Here is a 19,861-nt window from a genome sequence, read left to right as displayed (position 1 = left end):
TAGGCGAACTTGCTCACCAGAAACAGTTAATAGCTAGAAAAAATCATTGAGTGGATGTTTATTTATTTATTCAAAATTTAGAAATAAGTAACAACCAAGCTACCTCTTAACATATTTGGATCCGCGCTTTTTTTTTTTTAAAAAAACCTTGGCAGAAACTGGGAAGTCGTGAGGAAAAATTGAACTCTCAATCTTTGAGTAACTAATAATTTTAGAATTTTTTTTCCTAGCCAGCTGTGCTGCCACCTCTTTCTCGGATCTGCCCCTTCTTACTGGCTTATACCAAAATAAAGAATTGTTAACAAATAGATTTAATAGTTTTAGGTTGGACCTTCAAACAAATTTTATGGAAAAAAAATTAATTGTTATTTTTCTACATCCTATAACTAATCGGTAATTTGTATTTCTAGAAAAAGTATTGACAATTGCAAGATTGAATGGTATAATTTCCCTAAACGAGTATGTAAATATGAGTTGGAATGAGAATAAATACTGAGTTTCAACAAAAATAGACAAACTTGCTCATTAGAAATATTTAATAATCTGGAAAAAAAACCATGAAATGCTTTTTTTATTTTTACTCAAAATCCAAAATTAAGTAACAACCTAGCTACTTATGAACTTATTTGAGTCCGCCTCTTCCTATTGACTTGTACTGAAATCAAAGAATCATTTAATGGTCAGATTTAATAATTTAGGAAGAAGAAAAAAAATTAATTGGTATTTTTCTGCATCCTATTTTCGCTACTAATTGTAATTTGTTGCTTTTTTAGCGAAACAAAAAGATATTATTTTCAGAAAAAATATTGGCAATCATGCAATGATTTTTATTATTATTATTTTTTTTTTTGGTGAGAAGCCTATAGGCAATTTTATTTATTAAAAGAGTTACAAAATAATTGTTACATAAGATGAGACAACAAGTGTCTGAAAAAGCATACAACTATAAACAAATTAAAAACGCATAAAGGTATTTGCATCCTGTGGATACAAATTTGATTATCCTTGCTTGATGAAAATAATAGGAGCCTATCGATTGTTTCCTCTATGAGCGAAATTTGTCCTGCTGGCAAACTTTATTGTAAAAGGCACTGAATCGAACCGGATCGGAAACTGAATCAACCAGACCAGGAAAGTCACCACTAGAAGTCCCAATGGAGGCACGGAATTAAACCTGACCAGTAACTGAATCAACCGGACATGGACAATCACCACTCAAAGATCTCAATATAGAGCCACCGGTGTGAGAGCCAGAAAGAAGAGTAGAAGAAAGAGAACATACAACAAATTCAGTAAATTATTTTATTAAGTTTATTATAGAAAAAGCATATCGTTGGACAACTAATTACTGAAATTTGTGTCTGCTTTTTTGTTAATATTTATGACTGATTCTCTTGCAAATTCAGTATTGTTATTTTGAAATATCTCACAAATTAATAGAACGTGAAAACCTTTTCCGAGAGAAAATAAAAAGAAGAAGTGCAAAATGATTAACTACAAATGATTTTTTAGAGGCGTACCAGCAAATTTTAAACACAAGTTTTCGAATGTTCAACAATAAAACTGAAGTAATAGAGCAACATAGGCTACCTAAATTCATCCTTTTGGATGTCTTCAGAAATTTAAAAAGATCAAGGATGTTAATATTTATCTGAAAAATATAAGAATCTTATATTAAGGTATTTCTTCATGTGAAAAGATATAGTCGGTATACAAAGTATTTAAAGATACAAACTAAAATTTATATCGGTTTAAACGATTCGGTTCTTATTTGATTAGTTCGGCTTGGTTTTTAAAACCGGAAAAGAAGTTAGTTTGTTTTTTATTTCAGTTTCAACCGAATCGATCGTTTGAACACCCCAGCTTGAACCATTGAGTGTCGCATCCAAAACTATTCAAGGCCAATATAGGAATTATTTGTGGGCTCTTCCGTAATATCTAAAAGTTTGTGAGGTAAATTCAATAAATTCTTTCATTCCATACACGTGTCCCATTCTCTGTTGGTTCGCTGGCCTTATTTCCTCCCTCTATCTAGGGCTGGGCAAAAAAGCTCGAACTCGTAACTCGCTCGTAACTCGCTCATTTACAACTCGAGTTGGCCAACTCGTTTAATAAATGAGCCGAGTTCGAGTTGGCCCCAACTCGCTCATTTATAACTCGAGTTGCAAATTATTGGTCACAATAAATTCCAAAATAATCAAACCCGAATCTCTAGACTGTTATTTGTGCTTTGAGATTCGTGCAAAATATGTTTGAACTTGTGTTGTAATACTATCACTGGTTAAACGAGTTGTCAGCCAACTCGAGTTGATAACTAGCTGAGTTTGAACTTGTGTTGTAATACTATCACTGGTTAAACGAGTTGTGAGCCAACTCGAGTTGATAACGAGCCGAGTTCGAGTTGGCTCTACAACTCGTTATTACCATCTCAACTCGAGTTGGCTCGCTCGTTTATTAAACGAGCCGAGTTCGAGTTGGGGGTAACTCGCTCAAACTCGGCTCATTTACAGCCCTACCTCTACCTCTCTTTGTTAAAATATTTAATAAACACTTAACTTTGCTCATTCTCCCTTGATTTTGAATAATTGTCATTTCAATCCGTTCATCGAAAGGTAATCTATACTGATTCTTTTAATTAATGTATTTAAACGATATAAGTATTAAATTATGGTAATATATTTAATGATATAGTGCATCCTCGAGCCTTTTTTTTTTGGTTAAAAAAAATTAAATGAAATTACCTGTTGAGAAATTCATAAGGAGAGCATAATTGTTTATCAAGGGATAAAAATAAATAAACAGGGAGAAAGAAAAGATATATTCTTGTAGCAAATCTAAATTCAATTGTTATCACTAGTTAAATATGAATGAGAAATTTCATATATTGATATGAATTAATTAAGTGTATTTAAAAAGTTTAATTATTTTATTAAGTTTATTATAGAAAAATATATCGTTACTGATTATTGAAATTTTATTGATATTTAGGGCAGATTCTCTTGCAAATTCAGTATTGTTATTTTCAAATATCCCACAAATCAATAGAACGTGAAAACCTTTTTGAGAGAAAATAAGAAAAAGTATGCTTTTCAGGGGCGTATCAACAAATTTTAGACACAAGTTTACGAGCTTTCAACAATAGAACTGAAGTAATAGAACAATAAAGACTAGCTAAACCATCCTTTTGGATGTCTTCAGAAATTTAAAAAGATTTCGACCAAAAAAAAAAAAAATTAAAAAGATCGAGGATCTCATTTAATATTAATCTCAAAAACATAAGAATCTTTTTCAATATATTTGGTTAAGGTATTTATTCTTGTGGAAAGATATATATTCGGTACAAAGTAGAATGTAAGTTAATTAAAGTTGTTGTTGTTAAATTGTATAGGTTAAATGTTTTTGTATTAACGAGTTAATAAGAAATAATAGTTGTATATCTAGGTATATTAATTTTTAGGTTGGCGGATATCATAGCAAAGGTGAATAAATATGTCACTCGATCCGGAAAAAAAAATTGGATCACAGATCAAACCAGAAAAAATATTTGGATCACAAATCAAAACCCCATAAATGAATATTGATATTACATATCTAGAATGTTCGGCAACAATCATAAGATAATAATAGATAAGGTTGAATATATTCCATCATAAAAAACAACAAAATATACCATTGCATGATTGCCAATACTTTCTCTGAAAATAATATCATTTTGTTCTGCTAAAAAAGCAACAAATTACAATTAGTAACGAAAATAGGATGCAGAAAAATACCAATTAATTTTTTTTCTTCCTAAATGATTAAATTTGACTGTGAAATGATTCTTTATTTCCGTACAAGTCAATAAGAAGAATCGGACTCAAATAAGTTCAGAAGTAGCTAGGTTGTTACTTATTTCTAGATTTTGAGCAAAAAAAAAAAAAAAAGCATTTCATGGTTTTTTTCAGATTATTAAATATTTCTAATGAACAAGTTTGTCTATTTTTGTTGAAGCTCAGTCTTTATTCTCATTCCAACTCATATTTACATGCTCGTTTAGGGAAATTATACCATTCAATCATGCAATCGTCAATACTTTTTCTAGAAATAATACTATTTTGTTTTGCTAAAAAAACAACAAATTACCGATTAGAAATAGGATGTAGAAAAATACCAATTAATTTTTTTTCTTCCTAAAATTTGTTTGAAGATCCTTCCTAAACTATTAAATCTGTCTGTTAAACAATTCTTTATTTCGGTATAAACCAATAAGAAGGGGCAGATCCGGGAAAGAAGATGTAGTACAGTTGGCTAGAAAAAAAGTTCTAAAATTATTGATTACTCAAAGGTTGAGAGCTCTAAAAATTCACTCAATGGTTTTTTCTAGCTATTAACCTTTTTCTGGATAGCAAGTTTGCCTACTTTTATTGAAGCTCAATATTTATTCTCAGCCCAACATATTCTTTACAGACATTGACCTGCTTGTTCCTTTTTTTTTATTCTTGCACAGTCAAGGTTAGTTTTTTCCTAAATGCTAAAATTTGCACTTTTCTTATTACCTTTTTGCCTACCCTGATAGTTGGCCCGTTGAGTAAACACTAAATCAACAAGTGTCATATACCAATCTGGGGTTAAGCAAACACTAATAGCGTTTCACGGTGAGTCGGTGACCACAAAAAATGTTGTCCTGCACGTTTGTGCACGTATATATTTTTGTTTTTCCGTGAGAACATGGGCACTCGAGAGGACAGAGGGAGATACACCATACACGTACCCATTTTACTTGGGTTTTGGTACCTTCGCACTTCAAAAATCGACGCTACAACTAGTTGCAACTTACAAGCAATGCCAAACTTTTTATATAAGTGTTTTTTTTTAATGAAAAAATAAATAAATGGACTAATTTAATGTAATTTTAAGTCAATTGCTAGTAGGGCTGTACAAAATTGCTCGAACTCGCAACTCGCTCGTTAATGGTTCGCTTTAACTCGATTATTTACAACTCAAGTCAATTTCAACTTGAGTTGGCTGACTCGTTTAATAAATGAGCTGAGTTTGAGCATAGCCCAACTCGCTCATTTATAACTCGAGTTAACATGAGTTTGTTGGTGCTTATGTACTAAGTTGTTGTATGAAAAATTGTTAGATTCTAAGTTGTTGTTTACTTTGAGTTGACTTATTATCTGTGTGTTAGATTGTTTGTAATTAGATAAACTATTATTAGGTCATTTCAATTGTTTGTGTTTAGATAAACACATATTAGTGTATAACAATATCTAAAAACTTAATTTGTTAGACTTATAAAAGAGTTGTGAGTCAACTCGAGTTGATAACGAGCTGAATTCAAGTTGGCTCTACAGCTCGTTATAACAATCCCAACTCGAGTTGACTCGCTCGTTTATTAAATGAGCCGAGTACGAGTTGGAAGTAACTTGCTCAAACTCAGCTCATTTACAGTTCTAATTGCTAGCGGTACGTGCTAGCGCCTGATAAAATGGTTTTGGCATTGTTGGATATTTACTTGATGAATTCTGAAATGGAACATGTCTAGTTAATTTACAAAAATGAGATTATATTAGACTGTTCATCAGACAGAGAATGAAATTGGTTCTTTTTTAGAGAGATGGGGGTAGAGTGTACGTAATTGGTCTTTCCTAGATGGAAGTTGTTAGGATGAGCTTTGTCAAGTTTAGAGATGTTAACCTGTTTGGTCTGCGTAGGGATTGAATTGGATATTTATTTTGAGATAGAAGATGAAAGTTTCAGGTTTTTAAAATTGCATTTAATATTTATAGAGAATCTTTTATTTGAATTACAACATGAGCAGAATTAGAAAATTGAGATTGAAGAGACGGGAATGACTAAATTAGATATCGTAGTGTAATTTTATTTTAAAAAGAAACTAAAAGATATAAATACTTGTAAAAATTATAAAATATAAAAGACAAAACTACAAAGTTTTAATTTATGGCTCGCTACGTACGTGGATTTGTCCCTTGATTTCGAACTCATAATTTCTTACACGGAGAATATTATCCTTTCTCACTTGATAAAAAAAAAAATTTTGAATTGAAAGTGTATTATTTTTATAAAAAAAATTGAAGAGGGATTTAATTATCATTTTATGGCGACACATCTTAATATCATATTTTTATAAGTTATTATTGTGATTTCAAAGTCTAAACAATCGATCCGAACCGTTCAACATTATCTCCATATTAAAATATACTTGGAAACCAAATTTTACATTTTTTTTGGATTTTTTTTTAAGTATTTATAAAGATGTATACAAAATTGTTGTTTTTAGATAATTATGGATCATTGAAAAACACCGATTATCAAAAATTCTAGATAAATGGTAAAAAAAAAAGAAAAAAAAAATTTGGTCTCCAAGCATATTTTAATATAGAGATCCAATTGAACTGTTCGAATTGACTATGTGAATTTTGAAATTAAAAAAATAACTTATAAAATATAGATATGTCACCATAAAATAATATAATTTGAATCCCTCCTTTTTTTTATATTATGTCAAATCTTAACTGACTTGTTATAGTAAAAAAATTATAACCATACCCAATCCAACGAATAATGAGTACACAACTCTACCCATTTACATGCAAAAAGTTATATTAATATATTATATATAATTATGAAGAGGGTTTTATTGTTTTCTTTATGTCTTCATTTTTTAAATATTAATAATTTAAATTTTAAATTATAAATGTCAAAATAAAATCGTTCGATATTATATGTATTATTTTTTCTATGTGCTCATAAAAAATTATCACATTTATGTGAATCAATAAGTTGAAAAATTAACGTTTAGAAATTATCTACATCAGTAGATTTTTACAAGCTTTTTATAATAATCAAAATAAAGTTGAAATGTCATAATTTTTTACACGTGTATAGACAAAATGATGTACGTAGATCATACTCAACGGTTTTATTTTGACTTTAAGTTTTAAATTTTAAGTTATTAAAGTTTTCAAAAATAGTGACATGATAGAGACACAAAAAATTAAAATATTGAAACCCTCATTATATACACAGGTGGAACAGTAGAAGTTCTATTTGCGCATAAATGTGTGGACACCGAATTTTTTTTTAGAAACCATAAATAAAAAAATAGATTTTACCAAACTAATTTTATTGCTTTGCTTCTTTTTTTTTTTACAAAAATCATAAGAACTGATATGTCATTTTTGTCCTTTTTTTTTGGACCGAATTGTCATTTCGGTCCCAGCCATTTTCACAGATTTTGAGAAAAAAAATACGTTGAAAGATTATGAAAATACCTCAGACCAAATTGCCATTTCGATCCTAAAAAAAAAAATTCAAACCGAAATGACATTTCAGTTCTTATGATTTTTGGAAAAAAAAAAAGAGTAATCATGTTGATTTCATAAAAATCTTTTTTTTTTTTTAAATTATGGTTTATAAAAAGTTTGCTGGACACCTGGGGAGAGCTAACATGTTTAATTTCTGTAATCTAAAAAAATAGGACTGGTCCTATTTGGACAGTATATGAGAAATTTTCCAAAAATTTAACTTGCAGTTTGTTATTATATTATAATACAAAATTTCTACTCATATGAATTCGTTTGATAACTCCCTTTGATAGCATTGTTCCGAATAATAGTATTTATTTTAAAGATTGTTGTCAGATATAAATTTAATATGCTGAGAAGTATGCCTAGTTTAGTGGGTAAGAAGACAATATTCACTTTAAATATGAAAATCAAAAGAGCACTGAAGAGATGAAAAAAGAAACTTTTTTTTCATAGCTATTTTATATTATCAAATTCAAATAAACTTGAACACTATTTCAAATAACATCTTTTTATTACTCTTGTAATTATCATTTTCCGTACCACTCTTCTATCATATTTTATCAACCACTAATCCTCAAAATACCAAATGAAGGCAACAAGTAAAATATGTATTTGGTCTTAAAAAACAATATCTAATTCCAGCTTGGAATTACTTCAACTTATTCTATGGTAACAAATGGATTAGAGGCTTAGAGCATATACAGACATTGCGATCCAAAATAAATAAAACCAAACAAACACACAATTGGACCACTAAAAGTGGGAAGCATGTCATGGATATGTTGTTGCAAAGTAGTCAATGTGACAACAAACAACAGGGGGGTTGAATCAGAAACCTAGAAGGACGACTCAAGTCCTTATCGGAAGAGCACACCCAACACACCACACCCACAAAATTTCCCCCAAAGAAAGAGGAATTGGTGGGACCCACATTTTCCCTAACCCTATCCCTTGTTTTGATTTGGTACCTTTGTGGGGCCTCGAGTGTGATGTGTGAAGCTGAGTGATACTCTGACCAGGCAATTGGAGACATGTAATTGACATATAGTTTCTCATTGACCAGTGACAATAAAAAAACACGAGGCCATTCATTGATATATTATTTTGTCTTATATCGAACTAAAAAGTTGACAGATTTTATCTTTTTATTATTTCCTTCCTGAAAGATAACATTTCTTAATTGATAAAGCTCTTTTGCTTTCTTCTAGTTCAATATCAACTACCTAACTGAATGCTATTCATAGCAGCGCTGGATCAATACAACTTTAAAAGGCATGTAATTGCTTTTTGGGACCAATATAATTTAACGATAAGTCATGGCATATACACGACCTTCTCTTTATTAAATCAAAGTTTTGGCAGAGTTTACTGGTCACATAAATGTTGTCTCGTGACCAAAGCAAAAGAAGAAAAAGAAACAAAAAATATAATTTTGTATGAGGAGGATATTTTCTATGGGAAATGAAGGAGAAATTTTAGTGGGTTCAAAAGGCCCAATAAATGTTAGGAAAAGAGCTAAGCCTTGAGCCTAACCCAGAAACAAATTATGTAGTACTTGTACTGTAAAGCCTCTTCCCAGGCCTTTAATTTTTAGGTAATTCATTCAAACGGAGCCCAGTTTAGATACGGGAGTAAATCAACGAGAATAAACCCAGGCCGTATCTCAACGAGACATTATTTTTGTAACTCCGCTACGAAACTCTAGCTAATTCAGGTTTTAAATAACAGATCAAAAAAAGCATTGAACTGTGCCCAACTGTCTTCTTCGACAGAGGGACAAGCACCACTTTCGCATAATAAGCTGTTAGGTCTGTGCAGTATGAATCGATGAATCGATCCAATAGTCGGAACCAGACTACCAATGCCACAAATATAATAGCATTGAGGCATATTATAAGCTGTTAATTATCAAATGTTCGACAAACAATTATGATATTGTGGCGTAATCCTCCCGGAGCAACGTCAGAATCTTTCCTGTATGTGTTTGTGCAGTCGGAAAAGAAAAGAAAAAATGTAAACAGATATATGTAAGATGCATAGACATTCTTGTACTTGTGAAATTGTTTTTAGCATTAATTAGGCTGCGGTTGCTAGATTACTCTCGACACTTGCACTACAAGATGACCATACACGTGCACCGATACACTTGGTGACACGGAAATGTCAACTGTGCAGAGGAATCACACAAGTGGTTAAAAATTAAAATCATGCTTGCTTTTTTTCCTCCTTTGCTATTCATGCCGGCAATTGCCATATTGAAAATATCCTGACAAACGGTACCATTTTCTCTCGGCAATGCTTTATTAGAATAATTAAATATTGGACCTCATAATTAAACTTCGTTATTCGTCCACTATTGATGATAATTTAGTGCTTCTACCGGTTGCATTCCTCGAAATATCACGTCTTTTGCTTTTCACAAAGGAAAACGAATGAAAAATAATGACTCGAAACATCGTACAATTAATTATTAACCTGAATTTGGATGCTGACCTGAGAAAGCATCACTTCCAACTGAGATTAGAGCTTTTAGCATAACCATCTTATCTTGAATTGTCACCTAGTACTAATTAATTAATTAATTGCCTCCATTTTCAAGTAAGTGGTCACTGTACTAAAGAGAGATTAATTTTCGGAGTGACAAATAAAAACTGGTAGGACTTTTTGGGTGATTCCGTTGTTTCATTTTTACGATGTACAGCTAGAAATCCAGATCATTTTATCAAATTACATTGAAGATTTGTCATTGCAGCTATTGAAGGAAAAACATGACGTGACGTAACTAATATGTCGTGATTTCATCACGCCATGGCACACAACGTGTTCATTTTTTTTTAATGTAATCTGACTAAAATGATGAAAGACAATTCACATCACATTCACACGTTAGTTCAGAAAAAATAATTACAAAAGATATTAAAAAGAAACTAGTACGAGATATATTATAATAAAGAAATAATATTGAAAAAATTAATAATGTGATGTGATCGGATAAATTTGTGTGATGTAACATGATATGTAATTAGGGCTACTAATGAGTCGAGCTGGCTCGTGAATCAATAAGTTGAGCGGCTCAATATTTCATAACGAATCAGATTTGAAACTGAAAAAAGTCCGAACTCAACTTGGCTCGATTTTGAAAGGAAAAGATCGGCTCATGTAAACACTTGACTCGATTCGGCTCGGCTCACGAGCTCGCAAGCCGGCTCATATTTGTAGTTATTTTGTTAGGCTACTGCTTTCCCTATGCTACAATGCGCCATTTTTTTTTGGGGGGGGGGGAATTTCCTTTCGTTCTTCATCACTTTTTTCAAATTTGTTTAGCTCGTGGTTGGTTTCAATCAGTAAATTTTTACCCTTGGAATCTAGATATTATAAATCATGAACTTGTAACTGTTTATTGCTATTGTAATGATAATAATTGAATTGTTGTTTGGGCCAATTTAAAGGTGCCATGAAAGAAAATACACACTATGCGATTTGTCATATCAAATATTATGTCACAGTAATATAATTTCACTCTATAAAGAGAGCCAAAAAGTCAAAACATTTATCAAAATTATATATATATAGAGCTGGGCTACGGTGAGTTGCGAAGTAAAGCGACTATTTTATTTCACGTTCATATTTTGTGATTTTAAAGTTCAAAACGTCGATCCGAACCGTTCATCTTGTTCTCCATATTAAAATGTGCTTGGAGACCAAATTTCACATTTTTTGGAATTTTTTTACTATTTATTAAGCAATTTTGAAAGTCGCTGATCTGATGGTCCAGAAAATTTTACTGTTTTTTCACTGTTCACAGCAAAACAGCAATTTTCAAAAATGCTTAATAAATAGTAAAAAAATTCCAAAAAATGTAAAATTTGGTCTCCAAGCACATTTCAATATGGATTAAACATCTAACGGTTCGGATCGGTCATTTGGGCTTTCAAAATAAAAATACGGCGTGAAGTAGAAACGCGTTTTACTTCGCAACTCACCGTAGCCTATCTCTCTCTCTATATATATATATAAGTAATAAGCCGAGTCGAGTCGAACCAAGTGTTTACATGAGCAGAGCCGAGTCGAGCTTTTTTCTTTCAAAAGCGAGCCGAGTTAGAGCCGAATCATTTTGCTTCTCTTATTGAGCCGAGCTGAGTTTGAGCAGAACTTTAATCATTAGCAGCCCTATATGTAATGTACCATTTTTTATTAAAAAGAGCCACATCACATGATCAACACGTTACACGAATGAATATGTCACACGAGTCACGTCATGTGTAAATTATTGTCTTTTAGTCCATATTGGTTTTCACAAGAGTTCCAATTACATGGTAATCCCGGGTTTAGCACATAGTTAATAAGCAATTCAGTTTAGTAGCGCATTGAAATTTTGTGTCAGTTTTATTGTGCATTGACGATGCTTCGAAGCTGTTTCTGGTAATTTTAGATCAAACTGTTTGCTATGTTTTGTGACAGCTCGATACTAGATAGCTGCTTGTTGCAACAGTTCTTGTGTAGCCTTAAACATTAGTATTTTCTTCCTTTATAATATTCTTATGGTACTGAGATGTGGTACCATTATGAGTTATGACCTTGTACTCTCCATTTATATTTCTCATTGAAACTGGTGACTTAGAGCACTTCTTCAACAACAACAACAAAAAAAAAAGCATGACCTGTATTCTAGTACCAAGTGGTGTCAAAGCTGACAGTGTAAGCACCAAAAATATCTATATCTATCGGTGCTTAAGTAGCTTCGGATAGTCATCAAGAGCCATGAACCCTGTACTTTTTCAACCTTAAATTGAATTCAACTATACAGGGAGGTAATGTGAATCGACTAAAAAAAAAAAAAATCCCAAACTCTAGGAGGAACAGAGGTGCAAAGCTAAAGATAGCTGAATGCAGTTCTTCTCAATAATTCCTCACTAGCCTCTGCCTTTGGTTTTGATGCGAAGCCTTTGAAAACATCATAAATAGATCACAGGCAAAACAGAGTATGTTCCTGCCTGAAACAGATGTGTTCCTAGCTGTTCCTGGGGATGCATAAAAAGTACCTTATTCTGAAAAGGCCAAAACAGAATATTCCTGGAAGGAACAGAGGCCGAAACCTCCAGTTTCAGGCAAAAACATAGCTGTTCCGGGCTGTTACTGGGAATGTAGAAACTGGGCCTGTCCTGGAAAGGCCGAAACAGAATGCTCCTGGAAGGAACAGGGGCCGAAACCTCCCGTTTCAGGCAAAAACATAGCTATTCCGGGCTGTCACTGGGAATGCAGAAATTGGGACTGTTCTGGAAAGGCCAAAACACATTACTCCCGGCAGAAACAGGGGCCGAAACCTACTGTTCAATCGTTTTTCTTCATAGGTTGTTGCTCACTTTTGTATTTTCAATAAGCATGGGGGTGAATCAGTGTTATGTATCATGGAAACTATATGTTTAATGACAATGCCTACGGGCTTTTCACCAAAAAAAAAATAATAAGATAGCTGAGAAAAGGAGGCTCCAACCAAAAGACAAGTCACAGACACCTCGTGAGCTTCCTAAAGAAGTCTTCTTTGCAATATGACATTAAATGATAATATACTACCCTTCTATAATCTATTAAACACCACACATTTTTCTTTGTCTCTTTTTTCCGAATGAAAATTGCGACCATAATTGGCTTTTCTATCGATATTGCAAACAGCATCTGTCATATCACCAGTTATTCAACAGTTTTTAACAAAAATAGAAGGAAATGTCCTTATGTAGCCAAGGTCTGGTTCTGGTCAGGCCGTTAGGCAGATGGCAAGATATTTTACCGTATCTGGAATTCTGTTGATGACACACTGTACTGTGCCTTGAACTTACCTAAATATCAAGAACATGCCTTTCTTCTCGTGCTCAGTTCACTATGTTGGTGTATTTGGACAATGCAAAATCTGTATCATCAATTAGGAATATAATTTTAATAAAAGTTGCTGTGGTGAATTATTGGACAGGTAATATGGATTGAGTGGTTAAATCAACTGCATAATGGTTCCCTGTGGAGTTAGATGTCATTTCTATTCAGTGTGTTTCGCCAGCTGAAGCCTTGTCAGATGGGATAAATGGGAGAGAGGCTCCACTGGTACCGTTGGTACCGCTATTGATGGCTGCTGGATAATGAAATGGTTGCTATGTGGTTTTCAAAAATGACTGGTGGTGTTTTTGTTGGAATGTAATAAGCTGTTAAAACACATAGGTACTTCAAGTGGTTGTGATTGGTACAAATGGATTGTTAAAACACATAGGTACATGAAATGATTGTGAATGGTACCCATTTACAAATGGGCATCCGTTGTTGAGTTTTTGTTTGATTCTAGGGAGGTCTTGTGCTTTTAGCAAAGACAGATCATGCCAGTGGGCTGTTAAGGCAAGTAATTTTGAACCTCTGCTTTTTAGGATGGATAGCTAGTATACAATTTGCGTTTGCGTTTGCGTTTGTAATTAACTTTTCAGCAATAAAATGGGCTTTTAGCCTTGTTGTTAAAAAAAAGGAAGGAAAGAAAATGTACCTAAATTAGAGACTTGAGACTAAAGAAGTATGAAGCAGATTAGAGCTCATATGAATAATTTAGGATTTCTAAGTCTAAAGTATCCGACAAAACTACTCCTCAAAACCCTTACATATCTAACAGCAACAAGTCCCCCACCCAAAAAAAAAGGAAAAAAAAAAAAAAGAAGAAGAGGAAGAAAAAGACTTGCCTTTTTCTCCCCCTCTTGCATTGCATTTTTTTCTACATACTAAATTAACTACTTCCAACCTTCTAATTTGGGCCCTTGTGATGCAAATTGATTACTTCTCGGTTTACCTGCTGCATAAAAATTATTTAAAATCATATATAATGTGTTTAGTGTGTATGTGCGCACATGTGTGCCTGTGTTAAAATACTGCCAAAAATACCTTGCAATTAATTGGAAAACCAAGACATCCTTCTTATCATTTCATGCTTGCAACTCGTCTCCTCAAAAACGGTTAGGTTTCCAAGTAGAAACTGCATAAATAATCCTACCTTTCCAGCCTTGCAACATCCAATGGCTCTCTTCATATATCACAAAATCCTTATGATATATTGCTTTGACCTTATCTTTAGCCTTCTTCATGATATCAGGGTTAAGCGGTACTTGCACAAACCCAGCCAGCAAATTCCTCACTTGCCACTGCTTGTATGTTTCGGGTCTCTCAACCCTCTCTGAACCCTCACAAGCGATTACATTTAATGCTTCGCTACCGAAAAGATCTCTCTCAATTAGCAACCTCTGTTCATTCTCTCTCGGTACCGTTGTTTCTAACATGTCGAACAGAGCTGAGAAATGGAAGAGGGCCTCACGGAACCTGGTCACAAAAAAGGGTACACTGTATGACCCATTAACAATGCCGTGAATAAACACATCCGGGTTCATTTCCCTAATGGTCTTCAGCACCCGGTTCCTTGGGCTATCCACAGCCACAGTCTCATCAATCAAATTCCTGAACCGGTACAAACAATTTACGATTACGACCTCATCTTTGTCTATATTTAGATCCTCCACCCGAATAGTATCCCATTTCTGGGCGATTCCTTGGTACACAAAAGGTACATTAAACATTTTTGCATAATCTTCAAGCCTACGGCCCGTTTCTTCAATCCGTTCAGTTGGACTGAAACTAGGTTGTGGTATGTCTATGCCTGTTATGCGGAGCATGGGGGGGCCACCATCCCTGTGAGAGAGCCTTTGTATCAGGCTCGGCCACTGAAACCCGAAATAAATACCAAAATCGATTATGTGAACCCGGGACGCCTTCTCGGCCACATTTAATATGGTTTGGTTTGAGAAAAAATGAGACACTTTTTTAAAAGGGCAAGCTGCCAGGTACAAGTGGTATGCCTTTAGCATATCAGTAGCAGTTGTTCGTTTTGCGACAAGCTGTTTGTATAACTGGCTGCCAGTACTGGCTAAACGGGCGTCCAACCCATCAGCAAAGCAGTATGCGAGTCTCTGAGACCCATCCCCGTTAGGAGAAGAGTGCTGCCTTATTTGTTTTAACAACTCTGAAGCAGAGCGTCGATCATTTGTGGCCACAGCCTGTGCACAATGTATGAGTAGCGTTCTCAAATCCACCACTTCTTTCTTGCTCTGCCTTTTCCCTTTGGATTTAGTACTGTTCAGACTTTTAGCTTGGCCATTCTGCGAGGCATTGGTGGCTTCTTGCTTCATTCTCTCTCTTAAATCGGCTGCATTTTTTGCGGTACATTTTAGGAGTACCATATCAAAAATGTCAGACCGAGGCGGCTCATCAGCAAACAAAGCCGATTGCTTATTGCTTCTCCCCTCCATCAAATCCAAATCATGGCCATTCTGGTTTGGGTTTTTTCGAATCCGCGACTCAAAGCTGATCATGATCTCTTTCTCCCCTTCACCTACTGTTCGAGTTTCCTGCAGTGATGCAACTCCACCAACAGGCTTCTCCATGTCAATCACCAGCTTTTCACTCACAGGTAGGAACTTTTGCGCTTCCTCGGCCCCCCTTCTGAAATTCCAAGCTGGGAGGCTCTCGATCAAGAACTTCGGCACACAAGTGGAAGTGATCAGCGGCTCCTCGAATGACTTAGTGAAATCACTGCCACTGCCACTGGTTGAACTGAACGGAGGCTGGGACAACCGGTCGACTGAGACAGGCTGGTTACAGCTGCTATTGCAGCTCTCATGGGGGCTCTCCAGAGAATAAATGGGTACAGGTAAGGAGACGGCTCCGGTTCTGCCAGCATCAGGCAAAGAAGGGTATTTATGACCCAAAATGTCATAAAAAGGCTTGGCCGCAGCGCGAACCACGGCCGACTCCTCCTGGTAGTGGCTCACCTTCTCATCTATATCTTCTTCTGTGATTCGGCTAATGTAATCAATGGGTATATTAGATATGATTTCGCAATCCTCCGGGTTTTGAGACCAGGTAGGGTTTGAGGCGGTGGAAGTCGAAGCGTCAAACATGTCTGGGGTGTAAAACGGGGGTGGTTCTTCTAGTATGAAGCTAGGGAAACTACTGTGTTGGGTATGCGGATCATCATAGGTTAACTCACTCAGCATACCCGATATCTCTCTTAGGCCCGAATCGAGACCCATTTTGAGCGAAGATTCTAGCTGTACACCTAAAACTCAGAAGAACTCAATACAGAGTTCGCTTCCTTCTTTTGAAAGGAAGGATGAGAGACAGACAAAAAAAAAAAAAATCAAAGCATGGATCAGCTCAATCTCAATAAGGTTTACGTCAAATATTACTGAATTGATGGTAACAAGAGGAACTTGTGCATATCAGAGATGAGGGAGAACCACTAACCTTCAGAAAACCTCGTTAAAGAGAAATTGAAGAGAAAGAGAGAGGTCAGGATGCTCTCTGATTCTCTAATTAAATCTCTCTCAAGGGAGACGGATAAATGGGGACAAGGAGGAGACTGGTAAGGGGAATTAATTCTTCTAGTGGAAAATAAACGAACAAAATAACAGAAAAACTATAAAGCCCGATATCCCTTTAGTTTAATAAACAAATAGTACGGTCTCCATGGGGGAGTGGGACTGAACTTTTCTCGGGAATTAAACTGCTACGTGTCAGTAATCTGGAACCTTGATCCCACGGGATACCGGTGTTCGCTGATTATTGCGAAACAATGCGGCTCTGTGGGGTCTGTGTAGGTCGATGGACTTCAGAGTTGAACTTCACCATTCAAGCAACACTCAACCAGGAATATTTTCAAATACAATGCTAAGTCTGTCGGGCGCAGCAAAGGAATTTTACAGCATTATTATCAATAAATTTGTTCGGGCTGATCCTGCTGGGAGATAAGCGCAGTACAACGACCGACGAAAGACGAGTGCAAAGATGGTCTCATACCAGCATTTCGTGAGCCATATGAGATACTGGTAAGGTGGGAGAAGTTGTCAGAGAGATGGAGATGGTTTTTTAGCATTTAGATCCTACTGGTTTGAGTACTTCGCAAAAGAGGGCAGTAATTGATAAGAAGCAGCTAGTGAAGTGCTGAGATGAATTTACTCTTTACCGATTTACTTTTAGTTTATTGCTTTTTTAATTCTTAAATAGGAAAATGTTAATTTTAAGATGTAAAACATTTTATTGATTCAATCAAAAGCACCTACGGGATTTGACTTCAAACAAAAAAAAAGGTCGATGGACCAGGGACTGTTTAATAATTCGTCAGTATGAAATAGGTTCATGTTCGTACATCATGAACTGTTTCAATGAGCCCCGGAACTAGTCGGCTACCAACCCTAGTGCCTTGGCGGTCTATGATCCAGGAGCTCCCATATCCTGGCGCCGCTCTGGGGCAAGAGCGAAATTTCGTTTTCGGAATAGAAAAAAGGGCAAAAGGGTATGGGAAAGGGAGCGATCACATGTAACATGTAGACGAGGAGTGAGGGGGGTGTCCGATGGGCATCGGACCAAATAGGGTTCGATGAGGGGTTTAAACCGTCGGATCTGCTTTAAGATTCGCACTCGCAATTTCGCGTCTGCTTTAAAATCCGTATACACGAATCCTAAAGCAGATCCGACGGTTTAAACCCCTCATCGAACCCTATTTGTGTCCGATGCCCATCGGAAACCCCCCTCTCCCGTAGACGAGAGGGATCGACACGTGTTAGGAGGCACAGGATGAGCATCCTCCGGGCCACGGCGGAGCTGAATTTCTCTGTGGAATTTCTATTTCTAATGAGCAAGTTTGTCTATTTTTGTTGAAACTCAGTATTTATTCTCATTCCAACTCATATTTACATACTCGTTTAGAGAAATTATACCATTCAATCTTACAATTGTCAATACTTTTTCTAGAAATAATACTATTTTGTTTTGCTAAAAAAACAACAAATTACCGATTAGTTATAGGATGTAGAAAAATACCAATTAATTTTTTTTTCCCTAAAATTTGTTTGAAGGTCCAACCTAAAACTATTAAATCTATTTGTTAACAATTCTTTATTTTAGTAACTATTAAATCTATTTGTTGACAATTCTTTATTTTAGTATAAGCCAGTAAGAAGGGGCAGATCCGAGAAAGAGAAGGCAGCACAGCTGGCTAGAAAAAAAATTCTAAAATTGTTAGTTACTCAAAGATTGAGAATTCGATTTTTCCTCACGACTTCGTAATTTCTGCGAAGGTTTTAAAAAAAAAAAAAACGCAGATCCAAATAAGTTAAGAGGTAGCTTGGTTGTTACTTATTTCTAAATTTTGAATAAATAAATAAACATCCACTCAATGATTTTTTCTAGCTATTAACTGTTTCTGGTGAGCAAGTTCGCCTACTTTTATTGAAGCTCAATATTTATTCTCGGCCCAACATATTTTTTACAGACATTGACCTGCTTGTACCTTTTATTTTTTTTTTCTGCACAGTCAAGATTAGTTTTTCCTTAAATGCTAAAATTTCGGACATTTTTATTAAAATCCTAAAAAAAAAAGTTTTTTTACAAAAGGGTCCTCAAGTTCAGTTTTTTTTTTTTTAAACTGCCCCAACCGCCCGGGGCAAGGGCGGTCCATACTCCTAGCTGACTGCCCGGGCCAGGGACAGTCCACTAGGGACCAAACCACCTGGGGGCTGGACGGTTCTCTATTTTTTTTTTAGATATCTTAATATTTTGATTTAAATAATTTTGTGAAGAAAAAATTTTATTGTTTAGAGTGTATGACAAAAAATAAGATAATTGATATATTTATGAAGTGATGTCGTAACTCTTTATAACTTTGATTTGATTTGTTAGTTAGATATCACAAGTCTTAAGATAACACTAATTAAGGATTTGGCATTGATTCTTAATAATTTATTTTATTCAAATATACACAAGAAAATATAGTTAAATTGTCTCAATGATGTCAACTTCTTCTTTTTTCTTTAGATAATAATTGGAGAGTGAGAGAGAATAATTTGATTATTTGATTATTATCAACATATGCCATTTGTCTGGAGATAGACAAACGAACACAATAAATAGTAAATGTATTTTAAAATAATTATGATTTTGAATCTGATCCGTTAGTTATATATTGGCACAAGTATGAAAGAAATCACGATGAATTGATTCGGATTCTAATCGGATGATTCGGATTTACAGTCAAATGGTGAGATAACACAAAGGATTGATATAGAGAGAGTACACTTTTCTGCACACTGCACAGTAATCATAAAAAATATATATTTAATTTATACTATCTCGACAATAAGAAATATACAATATATTGACAAACATTCTTTTACGATTCAAGAACCCAACTTTTTATCTAGTGAATAAGGTAATATTTTTCACTTGCACGAGAGAGTGTCTGTTTGAAACTTGAATAACAAAAGTAAGGATATTAAACAATTGAGTGATGTGTTCACAACTTTTATAAAAAAAAATATTTTATATAAATAAGAGTGACGTTATGGTAATATATATTACGGATCAACTTATCTTATGGATATTTCATTTCTCAATGTTTAAACAGTCAATTTGAACCATTAAACAGAAACTCTATATGTAAATGTATTTGTAAATTAAATTTTATATTT

General features: G+C 34.4%; 1 pseudogene across 3 annotated transcripts; it reads right to left on the bottom strand.

Moving 5' to 3' along the window:
* Window positions 1-13,869: 13,869 nt before the first annotated feature.
* Window positions 13,870-16,832, bottom strand: LOC144555346 (scarecrow-like protein 9 pseudogene; annotated as a pseudogene). Of its 3 annotated transcripts, none has more exons than XR_013512033.1 (3): window positions 16,641-16,832; window positions 14,229-16,491; window positions 13,870-14,136 (listed from the first exon to the last, which is right to left on the bottom strand). The product of XR_013512033.1 is annotated as a scarecrow-like protein 9 pseudogene, transcript variant X2 (transcript). The 3 variants fall into 3 exon arrangements; XR_013512034.1 differs by having other exon boundaries at window positions 13,870-14,139; window positions 16,641-16,805; XR_013512032.1 differs by lacking the exon at window positions 16,641-16,832 and having other exon boundaries at window positions 13,870-14,139; window positions 14,229-16,600.
* Between the last annotated feature and the right edge of the window lie 3,029 nt (window positions 16,833-19,861).

The sequence above is a fragment of the Carex rostrata genome, chromosome 6, assembly GCF_964058835.1.
Source record: "Carex rostrata chromosome 6, lpCarRost1.2, whole genome shotgun sequence".
Lineage (NCBI taxonomy): Eukaryota > Viridiplantae > Streptophyta > Magnoliopsida > Poales > Cyperaceae > Carex > Carex rostrata.
Note: the sequence above shows the minus strand (reverse complement) of the source record. Positions and strands in the feature narration are given on the sequence as shown.